General features: G+C 41.3%; 1 protein-coding gene across 1 annotated transcript in view; it reads right to left on the bottom strand.

The window, feature by feature from the left end:
* LOC124795763 (dentin sialophosphoprotein-like) overlaps positions 1-15,242 on the bottom strand; it is a 221,516-nt gene that overhangs the window by 44,792 nt on the left and 161,482 nt on the right. The gene's annotated exons all lie outside the window — the stretch shown is intronic.

The raw sequence follows: 15,242 nt of genomic DNA, 5'->3' as shown, positions 1-15,242 counted from the left end.
TCCGTTTTTCTTGTCAAGCAATATGTAACTCTTTTCCACTGTATGAAATTTTTTATGTTGCTTTTTGCTGCATATATGACATCCATGGACTACTTGTAAAGTATCTGAGGAAGACGGTTTTACACTTACCGAAACCTAGATAAAGGTCTGAATAAACTTTTAACGTGCAACTGGTTCGCTGTATCATCCCCATTGTATCCATAATTCTACAATTGCTGGATGCTGCCATGTTGAAGATTTTACCATACACGACATTGCCTATTCGTTCGTCGTTCTGTTTCTGATTACAATATGATATTCTTACGTAGATAAATAACAAAGCAAGAGAGAGAAGAAAGAAGCAACGATTTACTAACCCATCAGATAGCAAAGTCACAATTATTCAGGTGGTAGAGGGTCCTAAAGTGAGTAATTACTTTGTGATCTTTAAGCTCTTGTTCCGCAGTCCTTCTAAATTTCTTAATCGCCGACACTATGTACTTAGGGCAACGTATCCTAAAGCTGCTGCAGCGAAAACTTGAAAAAAAGATAAACGCAGTCTACTCACAAGAAAACCGTACTTATCACAAATGTTCCTGATGTTAGTTCTGCTGCCATAATTTAGGAATAGTTAATGATAATTTGTTCCTCCATCAGAAACTTCACTTTTGAGCTAAAAAATAATTTTTACAATTAGCACTTCTAGACTGAAAATAAATATACACACAGCGCTAGAGCGTTGGCCACACTTACATAAATATTGACTATGAATCAACGAAGTCTGTGGTAAGTACACAGAAAAATGTGATCTATCTGCTGAATTATTCGTTATTGTTGCATTTATTGTATGGAGATAATTGTTAAGTAATCAATACAGTCCTTAAATATGATAATTCCATTCCAGAAAGCGATCGGCTATCGCCTACAGACCAGCCCACAACCACACAGCGGTGCATTGCGGGTTGCCGCCCGCCCCATACGCCAGCAACAAAACCGTTTGCGACTACACCTGTAGCAGCAGGGCCTAAACCCATTGCTGAAGAAAGGAAGTATCCCAACCAAAGCCCGCCCAGTTAGCCGTGCTGTCTCACGCACTGCTTTCCGGGCGGGAAGGTGTGCCGGTCCCCGGCACGAATCAGCCCGGCGGATTAGTGTCGAGGTCCGGTGTGCCGGCCAGTCTGTGGAGGCTTTTAAGGAGGTTTTCCATCTGCCTCGGCGAATGCGGGCTGGTTCCCCTTACTCCGCCTCATTTCCACTATATCGGCGATTGTTGCGCAAACACTTTCTCCCTGTATGCTTACACCATAATTACTCTACCACGCAAACATTGGGGTTACCCTCGTCTGGTGTGAGACGCTCCCCGGGGGGAGGGGGGTGGGGAGGGAGGGGGTCCACTGGGGGCCGAACTGCACAATAATCCTGGGCTCGGTGTGGGGTGACGGAGGGGTGAGTGGACTGCTGTAGCCTGTTGTCGGGGTTGCGTACCACTGCGGCTAAGGCGGGTACGAAACCTCTCTGTCGTTTCTAGGTCCCCAGTTCAGTACAATACAATACATTACAACCCCAACCAAAAACAGGAGCGGCAGAAAGATATGCCTAGGACCACAGCTGAGGAAAGTGCACGAAAGAGAAAAGAAACTGAAGTAACTGATTCCGACATCTTTGAAGAGCGGCGACTGCGGGGATAATGTCGATCACTTTGGAGTCTCCACACTAGATCTATTGTAATAACAGACGCAACTCAATTTCGAGGAGGAAACAGGAATATATAGAGTAACAGATATGTCTGCACCATACAAAAAGTACTGGAAAATGACCTAAAAGTCATGTCACTGAAGTCTATGGTGATGGAAAAGTAGCTTTTCAGTTAAATGAAAAAGACAGTTCTCTTATAAATAAGAGTGATGTGATGCGGAAATTGCCAATTCCTAATGTTACTACTGGGTTGGGAAATGTCAAACGAGGAATCTGCTTTGTGTTTAACGATCCCGTTGATGTACATGGAAAAATATAAGACAGCGATTCTCTTTTGCGTGTCTCTTACTTTTGTATTAATGTCAATATATTAAGTATAATTGGAAACAGTTACTACCCACTGCTGGCCGTCCTTATTGTATTAAAAATAGGAGAAATAAATAAAGAAATTTCTGTAGTTCCCTCTGATGTAAGTTTCATGCCACAAATATCATAGAAATATGTTCCAAAGGAAAATTTCAGTTATGAATATGTATCGTTTTGTGTGTTCTCTATCTCATTTTTAAGATCTCTACCATCCATCTTCCGTATACATAGCAATATCACATGTGTATCATACTTTGGACTAGGAGTATCATATTTAAGAGTTTCAGTCCAGAAAATGATAGACTGTATTTATTTTTTCTAGGTTACAATTGTAAATTTTAAAGAATTAAATACAGTATCATTATGAAGCAACTTATACCCTCCAACATTTGAAATGTTTTTCCTAACAGTTACTCTTTTCCTTTCGAAAATACAGACTGATTTTGTGATTTTGTACCACATTTAGGTCTTCTTATCCTAGTTTTTATGTAACAACTATTGGCAAATTTCCGCTATAAAGCCATTTTGAAGTGAATGATCCCGTGACTACACCCCACATGACATTAAAACAGCAACCAGGACATTGTAACAAGCAGGTGAATTCCATCCACCTGTTATATTTTTCTTCCCCTCTTTTTTTTTCTAAATTTGTTCAGTAGTGTTATTTTTATGACATGTGCAGTATCTAGGACTCTCAACTTCTGAGGCAGAGTTTTTCTAATTCAGCTTTAGTATTTATTATATTCCTTTAGCTATCACGTGGTAAGGAGCTAATTACAAATACCAGTAATTTTACTTGTTATCATTGTTCATGTGTAAACATATAGCCTGCTACTAACTTTCAGCTAAAGAAGATTAAAATTATATATAAATACCTTTGTAAGTGAAGTATCTGTACAGGTAATGATGAGAAAATGTCACGAAGACTTGCAGTCATCTAATTCCAGAGTAATTAGCATTCTTAACTAAAATAATGTTGCTGAAATAGAATTCAATATTTTTGCAAAGTAGACAGCATAATTCAATAGCAATTATTGTTGTATCTAAAGATTCACATTCAGGAGAATATTTCACAAGAGTTAATCAGGAACACAAATTTTTAATTGTAGCTTGTAAAACTCCAGTAAATAAAAATAGATAAATGTAGCTCTGAGAGGCTGTTGGAAGCCATTTTAGTCAGTCTGCGAAAGATTATGACAGGTACAAGATCTATAGGTGGCATCTCTGAAAATATACCGCAGACGGGTTAGAAAGAATCAGAAGTCGTGGACTGTGCCGAGTTCTAGCTGACTTTCGCATCCGGGAGATCATAGTATAGTTTAGTGACTGTTTTTAATGATTGACTGTAAACTTGCAGTTAAGCTCAGGAACTGTGCCAAACTTCTATAATGACCATCTATTGTGACAATTTGGTCAAACTGTGAAGTGTGTCATCATCAATAGTTAATTACTATGTACACCGTTTTCGTATCTATTTGAGTGTTAGACTACAAATACAGTAATTTTAGAAATTTATTCAGTGACTGTGTTAATTATACGTGTTTGTCAGGCGAGAACTGTTGTGAATAGTCACGTCAGTGTTAGGGTTTCTGCACTCGATCAATATCAACCTAGAATAGCAGGTGGCTAACGGATTATCTGTGCACAAATTGTGATATATGATACACGATTCGGCCATAAATCGTAGGCTGTTCAACATAAATGTGCAATTAAAGTATCTGGACTGTAACTTCAATGTAAACTATATTATTAATAAGAGTCTACTTTCGACAAACACTTTTCAGGCACATTCGATGGAGGCGCAGCTACTGGAGGCGTCTTAGCAAAGACAAATAGCGACATGTTACAGCATCTAATCGTGCGACGTATCACGCAATCTGTAAATACACAAGCACGAGTTCTGAAAAACTGGGCACGGAGCATCCTATAACTCGCGCTGACTAATGAACGGTCGTCGCCATAGCGCAGGAACCATTTCGTGTGAGAACATGTTCCGTGCTCAGTGTTGCTGACCTTGTGGTTGTGCGTTCACCAGTTTTGTCATAATCGAACGATTAGGTGCTGGTTTCTACATAGCACGTATTCTCGTACTTGTTCACGAGAGAATGGTTATACAGCCGAAAATGGGCAAGAGTGTGAAGCTTTCCTTTCGTCCGTTCTTCAAAGCTTCCGTGGTGTCGCGCGAAGTCACGCTCGCATTGCGTCCACGCGCGAGGGAAACTTTACGACGTGGCGCCCCGCGTGTTTAATTAGAAACGTTTACTCGCGGAATAGGATTAATTGTCTGCACTGCCAAGCTGTACAGCGAGTCTAAATAAGAGCCGACAGCCTCGCTTTGTCCCACAAGGCAGTGGTAAACATCTCTCTACTGCACTGTCAATAATCGAAGGCCTGTAGCCGGCCGAAGTGGCCGTGCGGTTAAAGGCGCTGCAGTCTGGAACCGCAAGACCGCTACGGTCGCAGGTTCGAATCCTGCCTCGGGCATGGATGTTTGTGATGTCCTTAGGTTAGTTAGGTTTAACTAGTTCTAAGTTCTAGGGGACTAATGACCTCAGCAGTTGAGTCCCATAGTGCTCAGAGCCATTTGAACCATTTGAAGGCCTGTAATAATCCAACTACCGACAGTAAGATCCCTATGTCCGACCACCGGACTGGAATGTGTACACCGCCAGCATTTCATACACGGCCTATATACTGGCCACTAGCAACTCTCGACTATAATTACCACAACTACCAAACGGGGAAAGAGTCACACAAAAACACCACTCTCAAATTTGGAAGGAAAAAGTGGAATTTATTGACGTGAATTAATCCTGCTAATGCTTCCACGCTTTGTGCTGAGGTCTCTCTCTTTGCCGAACAAGTCCCCACTCACTGACCTCCAACAGTTGCCGAGAAAAAAAGGAAAATGCCTGAGCGGCATTTCACGCCCGTGTCCGGTTATGCATTTCGGATTCTCCCAGTCTTCCGTACTTCACTTGGTTGATCAAAAAGATTCAGTTATTCCCGACTTCGGAAATACACAACGAAAACGTCACCTTCGCCTCAGAAGGCACACGACCCTCCGCCGCATACCCTAATGTGGCTTGCGGAATATATATGTAGATGTAAACTTTTACAGCCCATGAGCGCCGCGGCCAAGTCCAAACCGCTCCAAAAGTTATGCATTTAAACGATTCAGCCAATCATAATCAAGAGTAGAACGTTGACGTTTTCATTGACCAGCTCCTGCTTACGTCAGGGTTCTGCAGCCTAGAAGCACTTGCAGAGCTTTTGTGCAAAGGGTACCGACTGCCCTGGAGAAATCACTCCACGTTGAGCCAGCTTCTTTTGCACAAACCACAATCCACTTAGGAAGATTAGGAAAAGACTGGCACATAAACTCCATGCTGAGGAAATCCTTCTTCCTCCAAGTAACGACTCTGTCATAGACAGCAGCCCCAAGAAGAGCACATAGGCGCCGCCAGAAAGTGAGCTGTTTCAAATAGTTTGAAAAAAAATTCTGTTTAATCCAAATATACAGTCTTGGCGGAACTACGAGAAATGTTTGATAATGAAGTAATGATCGCAAATGGAACCTTAAAAGTGAATTGTCCAAACCGACATGTCGAAACCCACCCTGAAATTTTTCATCCAGGAAGAATTCGCCGAAAGAAATGTACTGTCAAAGGCGCATTGCAAGTATTTAAAAATGTTTAACGTATTCATTTTTGCGGCACGAAGAACCGCATATAACAGCGGTTTGTACAGTCCTTCCTGCTCAGCGCGCGAATCAGCGAATAATACACAGATGAAGCTGTCACAAGAGAACGTAGCACCGCTTAGCTTGAAGTCCAAAATACACACAAGTACACACGTGAATTTTAAGCAAATTAAATAAGTTGTAGTTCATGTCGCCAGAGAAGTAACTGTCACACAGAAGGCTAACAGCAGAACGATAATCAAGGCAGTGTGTAATGTTACATTACGGACGACTTCCACCAGCCAGATTCTTAATTTGTTGACTTTAAATATTTTTGAACAATTTCTGCAGAACAGTTCTGATGATAATTGTTGAATAATGTATATTTCGCTAACAATGAAACAGTTCCTTGTTTATTCCCTGTATCGTCACAAAAATGCGAATTTCTATTGGACGACGAAAACAAAAATTTTTCTTGTACCACGCCCAAGAAAGAAAAGTTGATGGATTCAGGCAATTTACAGAAATTACTAATTTAATTTAGACAGAACTGGTATGGCGTAAGAAATGGTTGTGGCCGTTGTTTTGCATATTATGCTGCGTACCGAGCATACTCGATCAAATTCGTAGAATGTGGTGATGCAAATTGCCAATGCAGAAATGACGGAAATTTAACAATACTGTTCCGCAGATAAACCTGAAATGACAAAGAACTGTCGGAAATTATACTGTTCGACGATTTTCTGAAAAAGATTTACACTGTTGAAATTTTTTTTAACGAGAGGCTGAATCATACACTATTAGTTCTGGGTTGAATCCGAAATAAATGTATTTCGTCGTCCTAATGACAGAGGTGTCATTATGTAAAGGCCAAAAGCCCAACAAAATCAATCTATTATTTTCTGAAAATGGTAAGAAGACGTTTCGGATGTAATAACGAACATACCATCCCATTTTTCCGGATTTTACTACATTGGTTACAAGACTTTTGCAAGGAAACAGTTCTTTTCTTTTAATTTTTGCTCCTAATCTGCCTTGATGTTTCTGAAGACATAGATAAAGTTACGGAAATAGTAATTGACTGATACTTATCACTGGCACTGTTTTATGTAAAGGTGTCAAAACAGTCATCGAGTGTACAGGCGACTCTGTTATTTTTACGCTCGAAAAGATAAACTATGGTTTGCATGTGACTTGACGGGTTAAATTTACACACAGCACTTTCGTTTTACGACAGCTAAGGAATTTCTTTTTAGCATGACCTATAATGGCATCTGATCAACTTGAGGTAAACGTCGTAATTTTGCGGCTTCCTTTGCCGTAAAATTTGCCGAATCTGTTTAACCAGCTCGAAGAAACATGGAAATCAGTAATTTTAACTTCATCTGCAATTCAGAGTACCTAGTGTCGCAGATCTCCCTCGGCAATGGCACACTCCTAAATAGTCTGAATAGTATTCCTTTCACACTTTTGCAAGTTTCATTTTGGCGCATATTTCGTATTTTGTGTAAGTCTTTCTTCCATTTATACAGTCCATATAGATATTTCACGGAACGAAACCGGCTTTGCACACTGCTTAAGTTTAAGCGTTTTCTCCCTCCTTCGTTTAACCTTGTTTAGTCTTCAGTCCGAAAACAGATTTGATGGAGCTCTCCATCCCAGTCTATCCTGTGGAAGCCTCTTCATCTCTGAGTAACTGCTTCAACCTACAACCTTCTGAATCTGCTTACTTGATGTGTAGCGGTACCACTGTTTAGGATAGGGAAAGTTAGTTTTGTGCGATATTCGGAGCACTAGTTAAAGGCAGGTGTGGGCTGAATTGCAGTAAGTCAGTAAGTTACGCATACCAGCAGTTGTGAAGGCAAATAAAGGCCACAGGGGCGTAGAACTGCCAGAGAGGGCGCACACAGCAGTTTCCACGATGCAAGTTATAGGCAAAAGAGGGCCACTGGCCAACCTAAGTGTTATGCATATGTGATGCGAAGCGGTGCGCTTGGCAAAATAGAGGCGCACAGCCTAGTATAAATAGGTACCGTTTCTAACGAGATTCATTCAAGTGTGGCATCTCTCTTGGACGGCAGGACATATCACACCACCGGGCTACATGGGCTGCCAGTGGCCCAGTCCACAGCGGATTGTTGGTTCGACCCTCTGAGGCCGACGTGGAGTCCACAGCCAGCCAGCGGCGGGCCACTCTTTGGCTCTCTACCGCGGGCAGTCGTCTCAGCTCCCGACACACGCCAGAGACTTCCCGAGGCGAGGGCTGCAGATTCGGACGCCGGATAGCGGGCGCTTGTTCTTCGCTGTGATCTCAGCTACAGGTGCGAGGAGAAGGACGCAGCTGGCTGCCCACGGCTCACACTGACCAGCTCTGAGTCGGCTGCTGGTGCAGCCATCCTGACATCATCGGAATTCAGGGGGCCAGCCAAGGCCGGTACGACACAACGTTGTGTTGCACAGGCCGCTGGGGTGTTTCCTCAGCATTGTGGGGCCCTGTGACGCAAACCGAGGTGAGCGGAGCACTGTAGTAGAAACAAATTTGGAAAGTTCTTGCCGAGTTTTAATACCGCACCTCCTGGCTCCCACCCACAACAGATGTCTCAGAATGTATCCTATCAACCAATCCCTTTTTCTAGTCAGGCTGAGAAACAATTTCTTCTTCCCAGTTCTATTCAGTACTTCCTAGTTAGTTACATGATCTACTGTTTATCGTCCGAGTTTCAATCCCATACACGGTTTTCCAGTCGTCTAGGGTTCAATCAATATGGTTAAGAGCCCAGAAGAAGCGCTTCGGCAATGTCGTGCTGTTAGCAAAGGCACTTGCGTCATTTATTTGCTGTCATAGCCCGTTAACGCCAAATTTCGCCCCACTGTCCTAAGGGATACATTTGTTGTACGTCCCACACTGATTCTTGCCGTTATTTCACGCAGTTTTGCTTGTCTGTTATGCTGACGACTATAGCAAAAGCCGCTGCTCTCGGTCTTTTAAGTGAAGGCCGTCGGTCACTATGTTGTCCGTGGCGAGAAGTAATGCCTGAAATGTGGTAATCTCGGCACGCTCTTGGCACTGTGAATCTCGGAATAATGAATTTCTTTAGGATTTCCGAAATGGAATGTCCCGTGCATCTAGCTCCAGCTACTATTCCGCGTTCAAAGTTTGTTAATTCCCATTGTGCGGCCATAATCACGTCGGGAACCCTTTCACATGAATCACCCGACTACAAATGACAGCTATGCCAATGCACTGTCCTTTTACACCTAGTGTATGCGAAACTACCGGCATCGGTATATGTGAATATCGCTACCCTTTCACTTTTGATATCTCAGTATACATGATAGATCTTCCATTATTTCTTGTCTCAGGAAAAGAACAAGGAAACTAAACGTGGTTTGCAAAGGAAGGAGAGAATATTAAGAAAAAGGGAAGTAAAAGATGAACTAATCAGCGTTGAGTATAGAAGCACACAGTCTTGAAAGTTCAATGTGGATGGTATTGCGATCCACGTGTGTCTAATAAACAAGGGTTTGTGTCGACGAGAAACGTCTTCATAAATCTGCTGAGGAAGTGACTATTGATAAATGATGGCTATGTGTGCGTGAGAACCTTAAGTCGTGCAGAACTATAAGACGTCGAGGTTTCTCGATCTTAGACACACATTAATCGACATAGGAGAGATTTACGGAAAACTATCTGCAAAGACTGTTATATGTTATTCAACACCGTGTCGCAGCACAGGGCGAATGTTGTAAAAGGCTAAAAGATGTACTGTAGTTATGCCCGCGGTAAATGTTTATGTAACATTGAAGCAGTGCTCAGCAACACGTAGCGCAGGAAGGAACCTTCTTCTAACACTAGCGACCCGACGGGCTTCGCACGGATGGCACTATTTCTTAACTAGAACATCAGATATATTCTTTTGCTTAAGAGTCAGTTTCTAAATAAGCCAAAAAGGGCAAGTTGGTACCCACGAATCCAACGTGGTTGACTGCATTGAAATCGGTACAAAGTCATTATCCGGCCTTGTGCGAAAAGGTCTCTGAGAAGGGAGAAACAGGTTGAATTGAAGGAATTGCTATCACGCTAACAAACGAACTAACTTCTCTCCTCATAGTATCTATGCTATTCTATTACTGTAAATATTATATGTTAACGTTTAATTTAGAGAACATTTTGTATTGTGGGAATCCACAGCTGCAGAATTACATCATGATGAAAAAGTCCGCTTCGGCTCTACGATAAATATTTATTTATGAACCAACTAATTTCATGGCGTTAGAGGTACGTTTTCAGGGATATATCTGTCTATAAACAATAGCAAAACCTATGAGATGCATTGGATAAAGAGGCAGAAGTTTCTTAATAGAATTAAAAAAGATCTTCGTCTATCTAACTCCCAGTCAGCCTTAAGCAATCATCTGCGTGAGGAGGCACACTCCATTACAAATCTGCAAAACAGTTTTAAAGCCCTTCATCTGGAAAGAAAGGTACATACTTGCAACATTCACGAAGAAATCAAAACATTATGACACAAAATAAGCCTCCCAATGCGTACCATTTATGGGTAACCAGAGGTACAACATTGCAACATTTTAGCAAACATCAACTGCTTAAATAGAATAACCTAGTTATATATGCTATTCCCTGTTTTAAACTATCTTTATACGGCGCTATTTCGCCTTTTCTCGTAAAATCATTATTCTCCACGCCACCATTTTCCTGATTGGCCTCCACTATTGTTGATTCTTATGAGGTTCATACATCGCCATTTATGTATTTTGTATGCCTAAAGACGTTTTTTAATAAATTTTTATGCAATTATTTTTATTTGATATTTTAGTGTTTTAGGCAGGGTACCCCCTCCCCCCCATCCTTTGAGGTAAAAAAATAACCTTTTGTGATTATGTTCTTATACCTTTTATTTGTAAAATTACTTGTAAAGGGGCTACCCAGCTTTCTCTGTCACATGTTACGATTTTGTTCTCACGTCGCCTCTCGTTATTTACATTCTTACGCGTTTCCTTTTACGGAGCCGTCCCCAATTCAGCTCAGTTGCAGTCTTGGCGGTCTCAGGGTGCTTCATGTCGTCACGACAGTATTACGCCTTTGGCATTTCTGTATAATATTTTTAATTTTCCGTTTACCCAGGCCTTCTTTAATCCCGATGATGGTTTATTTTGTAACCAGAATTTTATCTAGACTTGTCTTTCGTTACCTATCGTATAATTATTCAAGTTCTGTTCTGAGACCTATTTTGTTTCACCAAGTTAGCGTAGGTTTTCTTTACCTATACATTAATATGTTTTATACTTTTACATCCAACTGGTTTACCGATTTATTTTTATTCTAGGTTTCTTTCATCGGAATGATGTTCCCTATATTCTGTCCTATTTTAACTTGACCACCATCCTCTTGACGGTTGAACATTTTCGATACAACTGGACAGGGAATTTTGGGTCGTCTACTGGTTATCGCTTGAACTAAGTTATGAAATGTTAACATACAATTTCGTCCATAATTCAACTACATTGTAACCGAAGCAGTATCTTTATAATTTTTGCTCTTTTTTACATACAGATGTATCGAGGAGGATGTGGCTCTAACACTATGAAACTAGATGGTTCATAAATATTTATCATGCAGCTGAAGCGATCTTTTCGGTCGTGATGTAATGTATGACAAGCTTTTTAAAACGTGAGGATTTGTACAGACCTTCAAGGAGACCTCCAATTAGTGAAATCACCTACACGGTACCTTCTGCTTCTGTGGAAGATGATTTCAATATAGCAAATAAACCAGGCGCTTCAGGATAAAGAAGCCTCTGAAATATGAATTTTACATAAACGCCTGAAATTATACACAGGACTCGCATTCAGGAGGATAACGGTTCAAATCAACGTCCAACCAGATATAGATTTTCTGCGATTTCTCTAAACCGCTCCTGGAAAATGCTTGGATGGTTCCATTGAAACGACAAGGCGGATTACTTCCCAGTCCATAAAACAACCGAGCTTGTGCTCTAACGACCTCTTTGTCGACGGGACGCTAAACACTAATCTTCTATCATTTCCTTTTGCACATATTATTCTTAGAGGAAAAGTTAATTAACTGTTAAGAGGTGCCATAAGCTAGCTGCTGTTCTCTGGCCATAACTCCGTTATCGAAAATGATATTTGAAGATAAAAGACGAGAAATCACGGCAGAGGTAAGGCGTGAAATTCATTTATTGCTATTTTAATAGCCCCCAGTGACCAGTTTCAAAGTGAAATACCGACTGCCAATCGAAAGCGGTTTCGATTACAAAAACGAAGATGGGCCTTATAGGCTCAGTCACGGGTTTCTCTAACTTAAAGAATAGACAGATATATGGGGATGTCGTCGGGGTTGAATCTGTAAGCAGTTTTGACGTATGTCTGAAATGCAGTGGAACTTATCAGATAACTTCAAAAACAGAACATTCTTTCATCATACTCCACAAAAGTCTACTCCCAGCGAAAGTAAAGAAGTTTGCTTTGTGGGCAGATGTCGATAACAGTATTAGTCCAACAGATGAGTTGGAGAAATATTTAAAGCGTATTTCAAAATGGAAGGAAATGTACCATGTTACTAGAAAACACTGGGCAAAACTTTCCGACCCTTCAGACGTTCGCCGGCCGCGGTGGCCGTGCGGTTCTAGGCGCTTCAGTACGAAACCGCGCGACTGCTATGGTCGCAGGTTCGAATACTGCCTCGGGCATGGATGTGTGTGATGTCCTTAAATTAGTTAGGTTTAAGTAGTTCTAAGTTCGAGGGGACTGGTGACCTCAGATGTTAAGTCCCATAGTGCTCAGAGCCATTTGAACCTTCAGACGTTCACCAGAAAAGTATTATGCAACCAAGCACACAGCTCGGCTTCTGAAAGTAAGCTCTATTTTGCTGCTTTCATTCTCAAAGCGATATGTCCACTCTCACGCACGGACAATGCTGATGCTCTTCTTTTTATTCATAGTAACTCTAACAAAGTCAAACGAGCGAAAAAATATGCTGAAACTTATTTTCGTTTACTGTTGCTGTAACTGAGAAGAATATTTCGTTTATTACACATTTTTCTAGGTGTGTTTGATTTACCTACACTGTTTTTCAAACTATTTTTTGATTTATTTAAATGTAATACAAGATATATTATTTCCAAACTACAACTGAACAGCAGTGGTGACTTTTGAAGCTTTATTTCAGCCTCAGGTTATCATGTTTTAAAGTTAGTATTTAGAAAAATATATCATATTACTCACAAGCGACTTGTTTGCCTTTGTTTTATATGGGGTGATTCAGCGGCTCCTACCGCTGGGTATTATGAAACCCAAAAGCCTTCAAATATCACGTGAAACTTTTATATTCTCTCGTCCACTACACACAACGTAGAGTCCTACGGAAAAAGTAAACAGGACTTTTCTGTAGGAAGTGTAATGTAGTTACATTTTGTACTGCGATGAGTTTTCGTTAGAGGCTGTAGTTTTCGAATTACTTAAGAAAAACGTACAAAGCGACCTCGAGAACTGTGGCCTCCAGCTAACCGGTACCCCATTACAAAACTGTTCATTTTTTTTAAGGGCTAATCGTTTTCGTGTAGCGAACGAGATAATTTGAAAATCTTGCAGGTGGTAATTGAAGGCGTAGAGTGCTACACAAAACACAGCGGCAGGGGCCGCTGTATCAACTTGTATGTTACCGTTAACCTGTTAAGACTGTAATTAGCATCATAGCTAAAAATACATGTACTGTTACGAAAGTAGCACGTCAGATAATCATCAGACACTCATTGTACTTGTTTAAAATACATCTTACAAAGTGGCTCAAGACATTTGTGAATAGAAGAGTGCACTTAAAATATATCACGTTCTACAGGTAGCCAATGTCAAATTTCATTAAATACTGTATATCTCCCTGAGGGTAGGGGACAGTGGGATCCACACGTCGGATGTGAACTGCAACAGAGTGCAAGATGTCTGAATTCTTGTACTTGCTTGCGGTTGCCAGCGCAGTGGATTGCAGCTAAATGCGCCGGGCTGCAGCAGCTCAGAGCCACGGTCTGGCCGAGTTGGTGGCTGGGCTGGGAAAGCCTATGGGCTGGGACCACGGTGCGCCCAACCTCTCTGGACTAGACTGGAAAGTGCTGCTCTGAGATGTAAAGGTTGACACAGGAGAGCAAGTCGTGACGGCCATTATCGAACGAATCAGAAGACTTGTGACTCCAAAAAAGCGTGGGAAAATACGTTCTGTCTTGTACAATACAGGGTGCGTCTGGAACGTTCTATGAATGGTCTCAGAAAGTAAAGGAAATAAGAATTACAAAGAAAATACCTTTACAGGCCTTCAAAACATCGTCATGAGCTAAAACACATATCTAATATCAGCTGTAAAGCTGTTCGAAACTATCAGCATACGCTTCTTGTGGAATCGTTGAAAACACCGTCTTCACGCGCAGTTGTGTATCTCCATCATTGCAGGAGATGAGACCAATACGATCAGATGACCGAGTGACAGTAATTGTGTTACGTGACCATTTTTGTCAAAATCGCCTATTACCACAATCAAACTCCATTAAACTGAGAAACTCATTTAATGTAAATTGATTTCCAGTTAGAAAAGGCTACTAATATCGTACATTAATTTATTATTCTGGAGGATTGTTTGAATGAGTAGTTGTGAATTCCATTGAACGCATATTGAGCAGAGGGCACCAGAAAAGAGGAGTGAGGGAGTTTCGGGCCATTATGGGGTCGCAGTTCTTTTAAAAAGGCATGCGCTGCTACCGCGAGGGCAGGAGGAGAAAGCAATGGGCCTATACAGGGTGGTCCATTGATCGTGACCGGGCGAAATATCTCACGAAATAAGCGTCAAACGGAAAAACTACAAAGAACGAAACTTGTCTTGCTTGAAGGGAGAAACCAGATGGCGCTATCGTTGGCCCGCTAGATGGCGCTGCCATAGGTCAAACGGATATAAACTGCGTTTTTTAAAATAGGGTCCCCCATTTTTTATTACATATTCGTGTAGTACGTAAAGAAATATGAATGTTTTAGTTGAACCACTTTTTTCGCTTTGTGATAGATGGTGCTGTAATAGTCACAAAGATGTGGCACACAATTTTAGATGAACAGTTGGTAACAGGTAGGTTTTTTAAATTAAAATACAGAACGTAGGTACGTTTGAACATTTTATTTCGGTTGTTCCAATGTGATACATGTACCTTTGTGAACTTAATATTTCTGAGAACGCATACTGTTACAGCGTGGTTACCTGTAAATACCATATTAATACAATAAATGCTCAAAATGATGTCCGTCAACCTCAATGCATTTGGAAATACGTGTAATGACATTCCTCTCATCAGCGAGTCGTTCGCCTTCCGTAATGTTCGCACATGCATTGACAATGCGCTAACGCATGTTGTCAGGCGTTGTCAGTGGATCACGATAGCAAATATCCTTCAACATTTCCCACGTAAAGAAATCCGGGGACATCAGATCCGGTGAACGTGCG

The sequence above is a fragment of the Schistocerca piceifrons genome, chromosome 4 (assembly GCF_021461385.2).
Source record: "Schistocerca piceifrons isolate TAMUIC-IGC-003096 chromosome 4, iqSchPice1.1, whole genome shotgun sequence".
NCBI lineage: Eukaryota > Metazoa > Arthropoda > Insecta > Orthoptera > Acrididae > Schistocerca > Schistocerca piceifrons.
The sequence above is the reverse complement of the archived record's forward strand: the minus strand, read 5'-3'. Positions and strand labels throughout refer to the sequence as shown.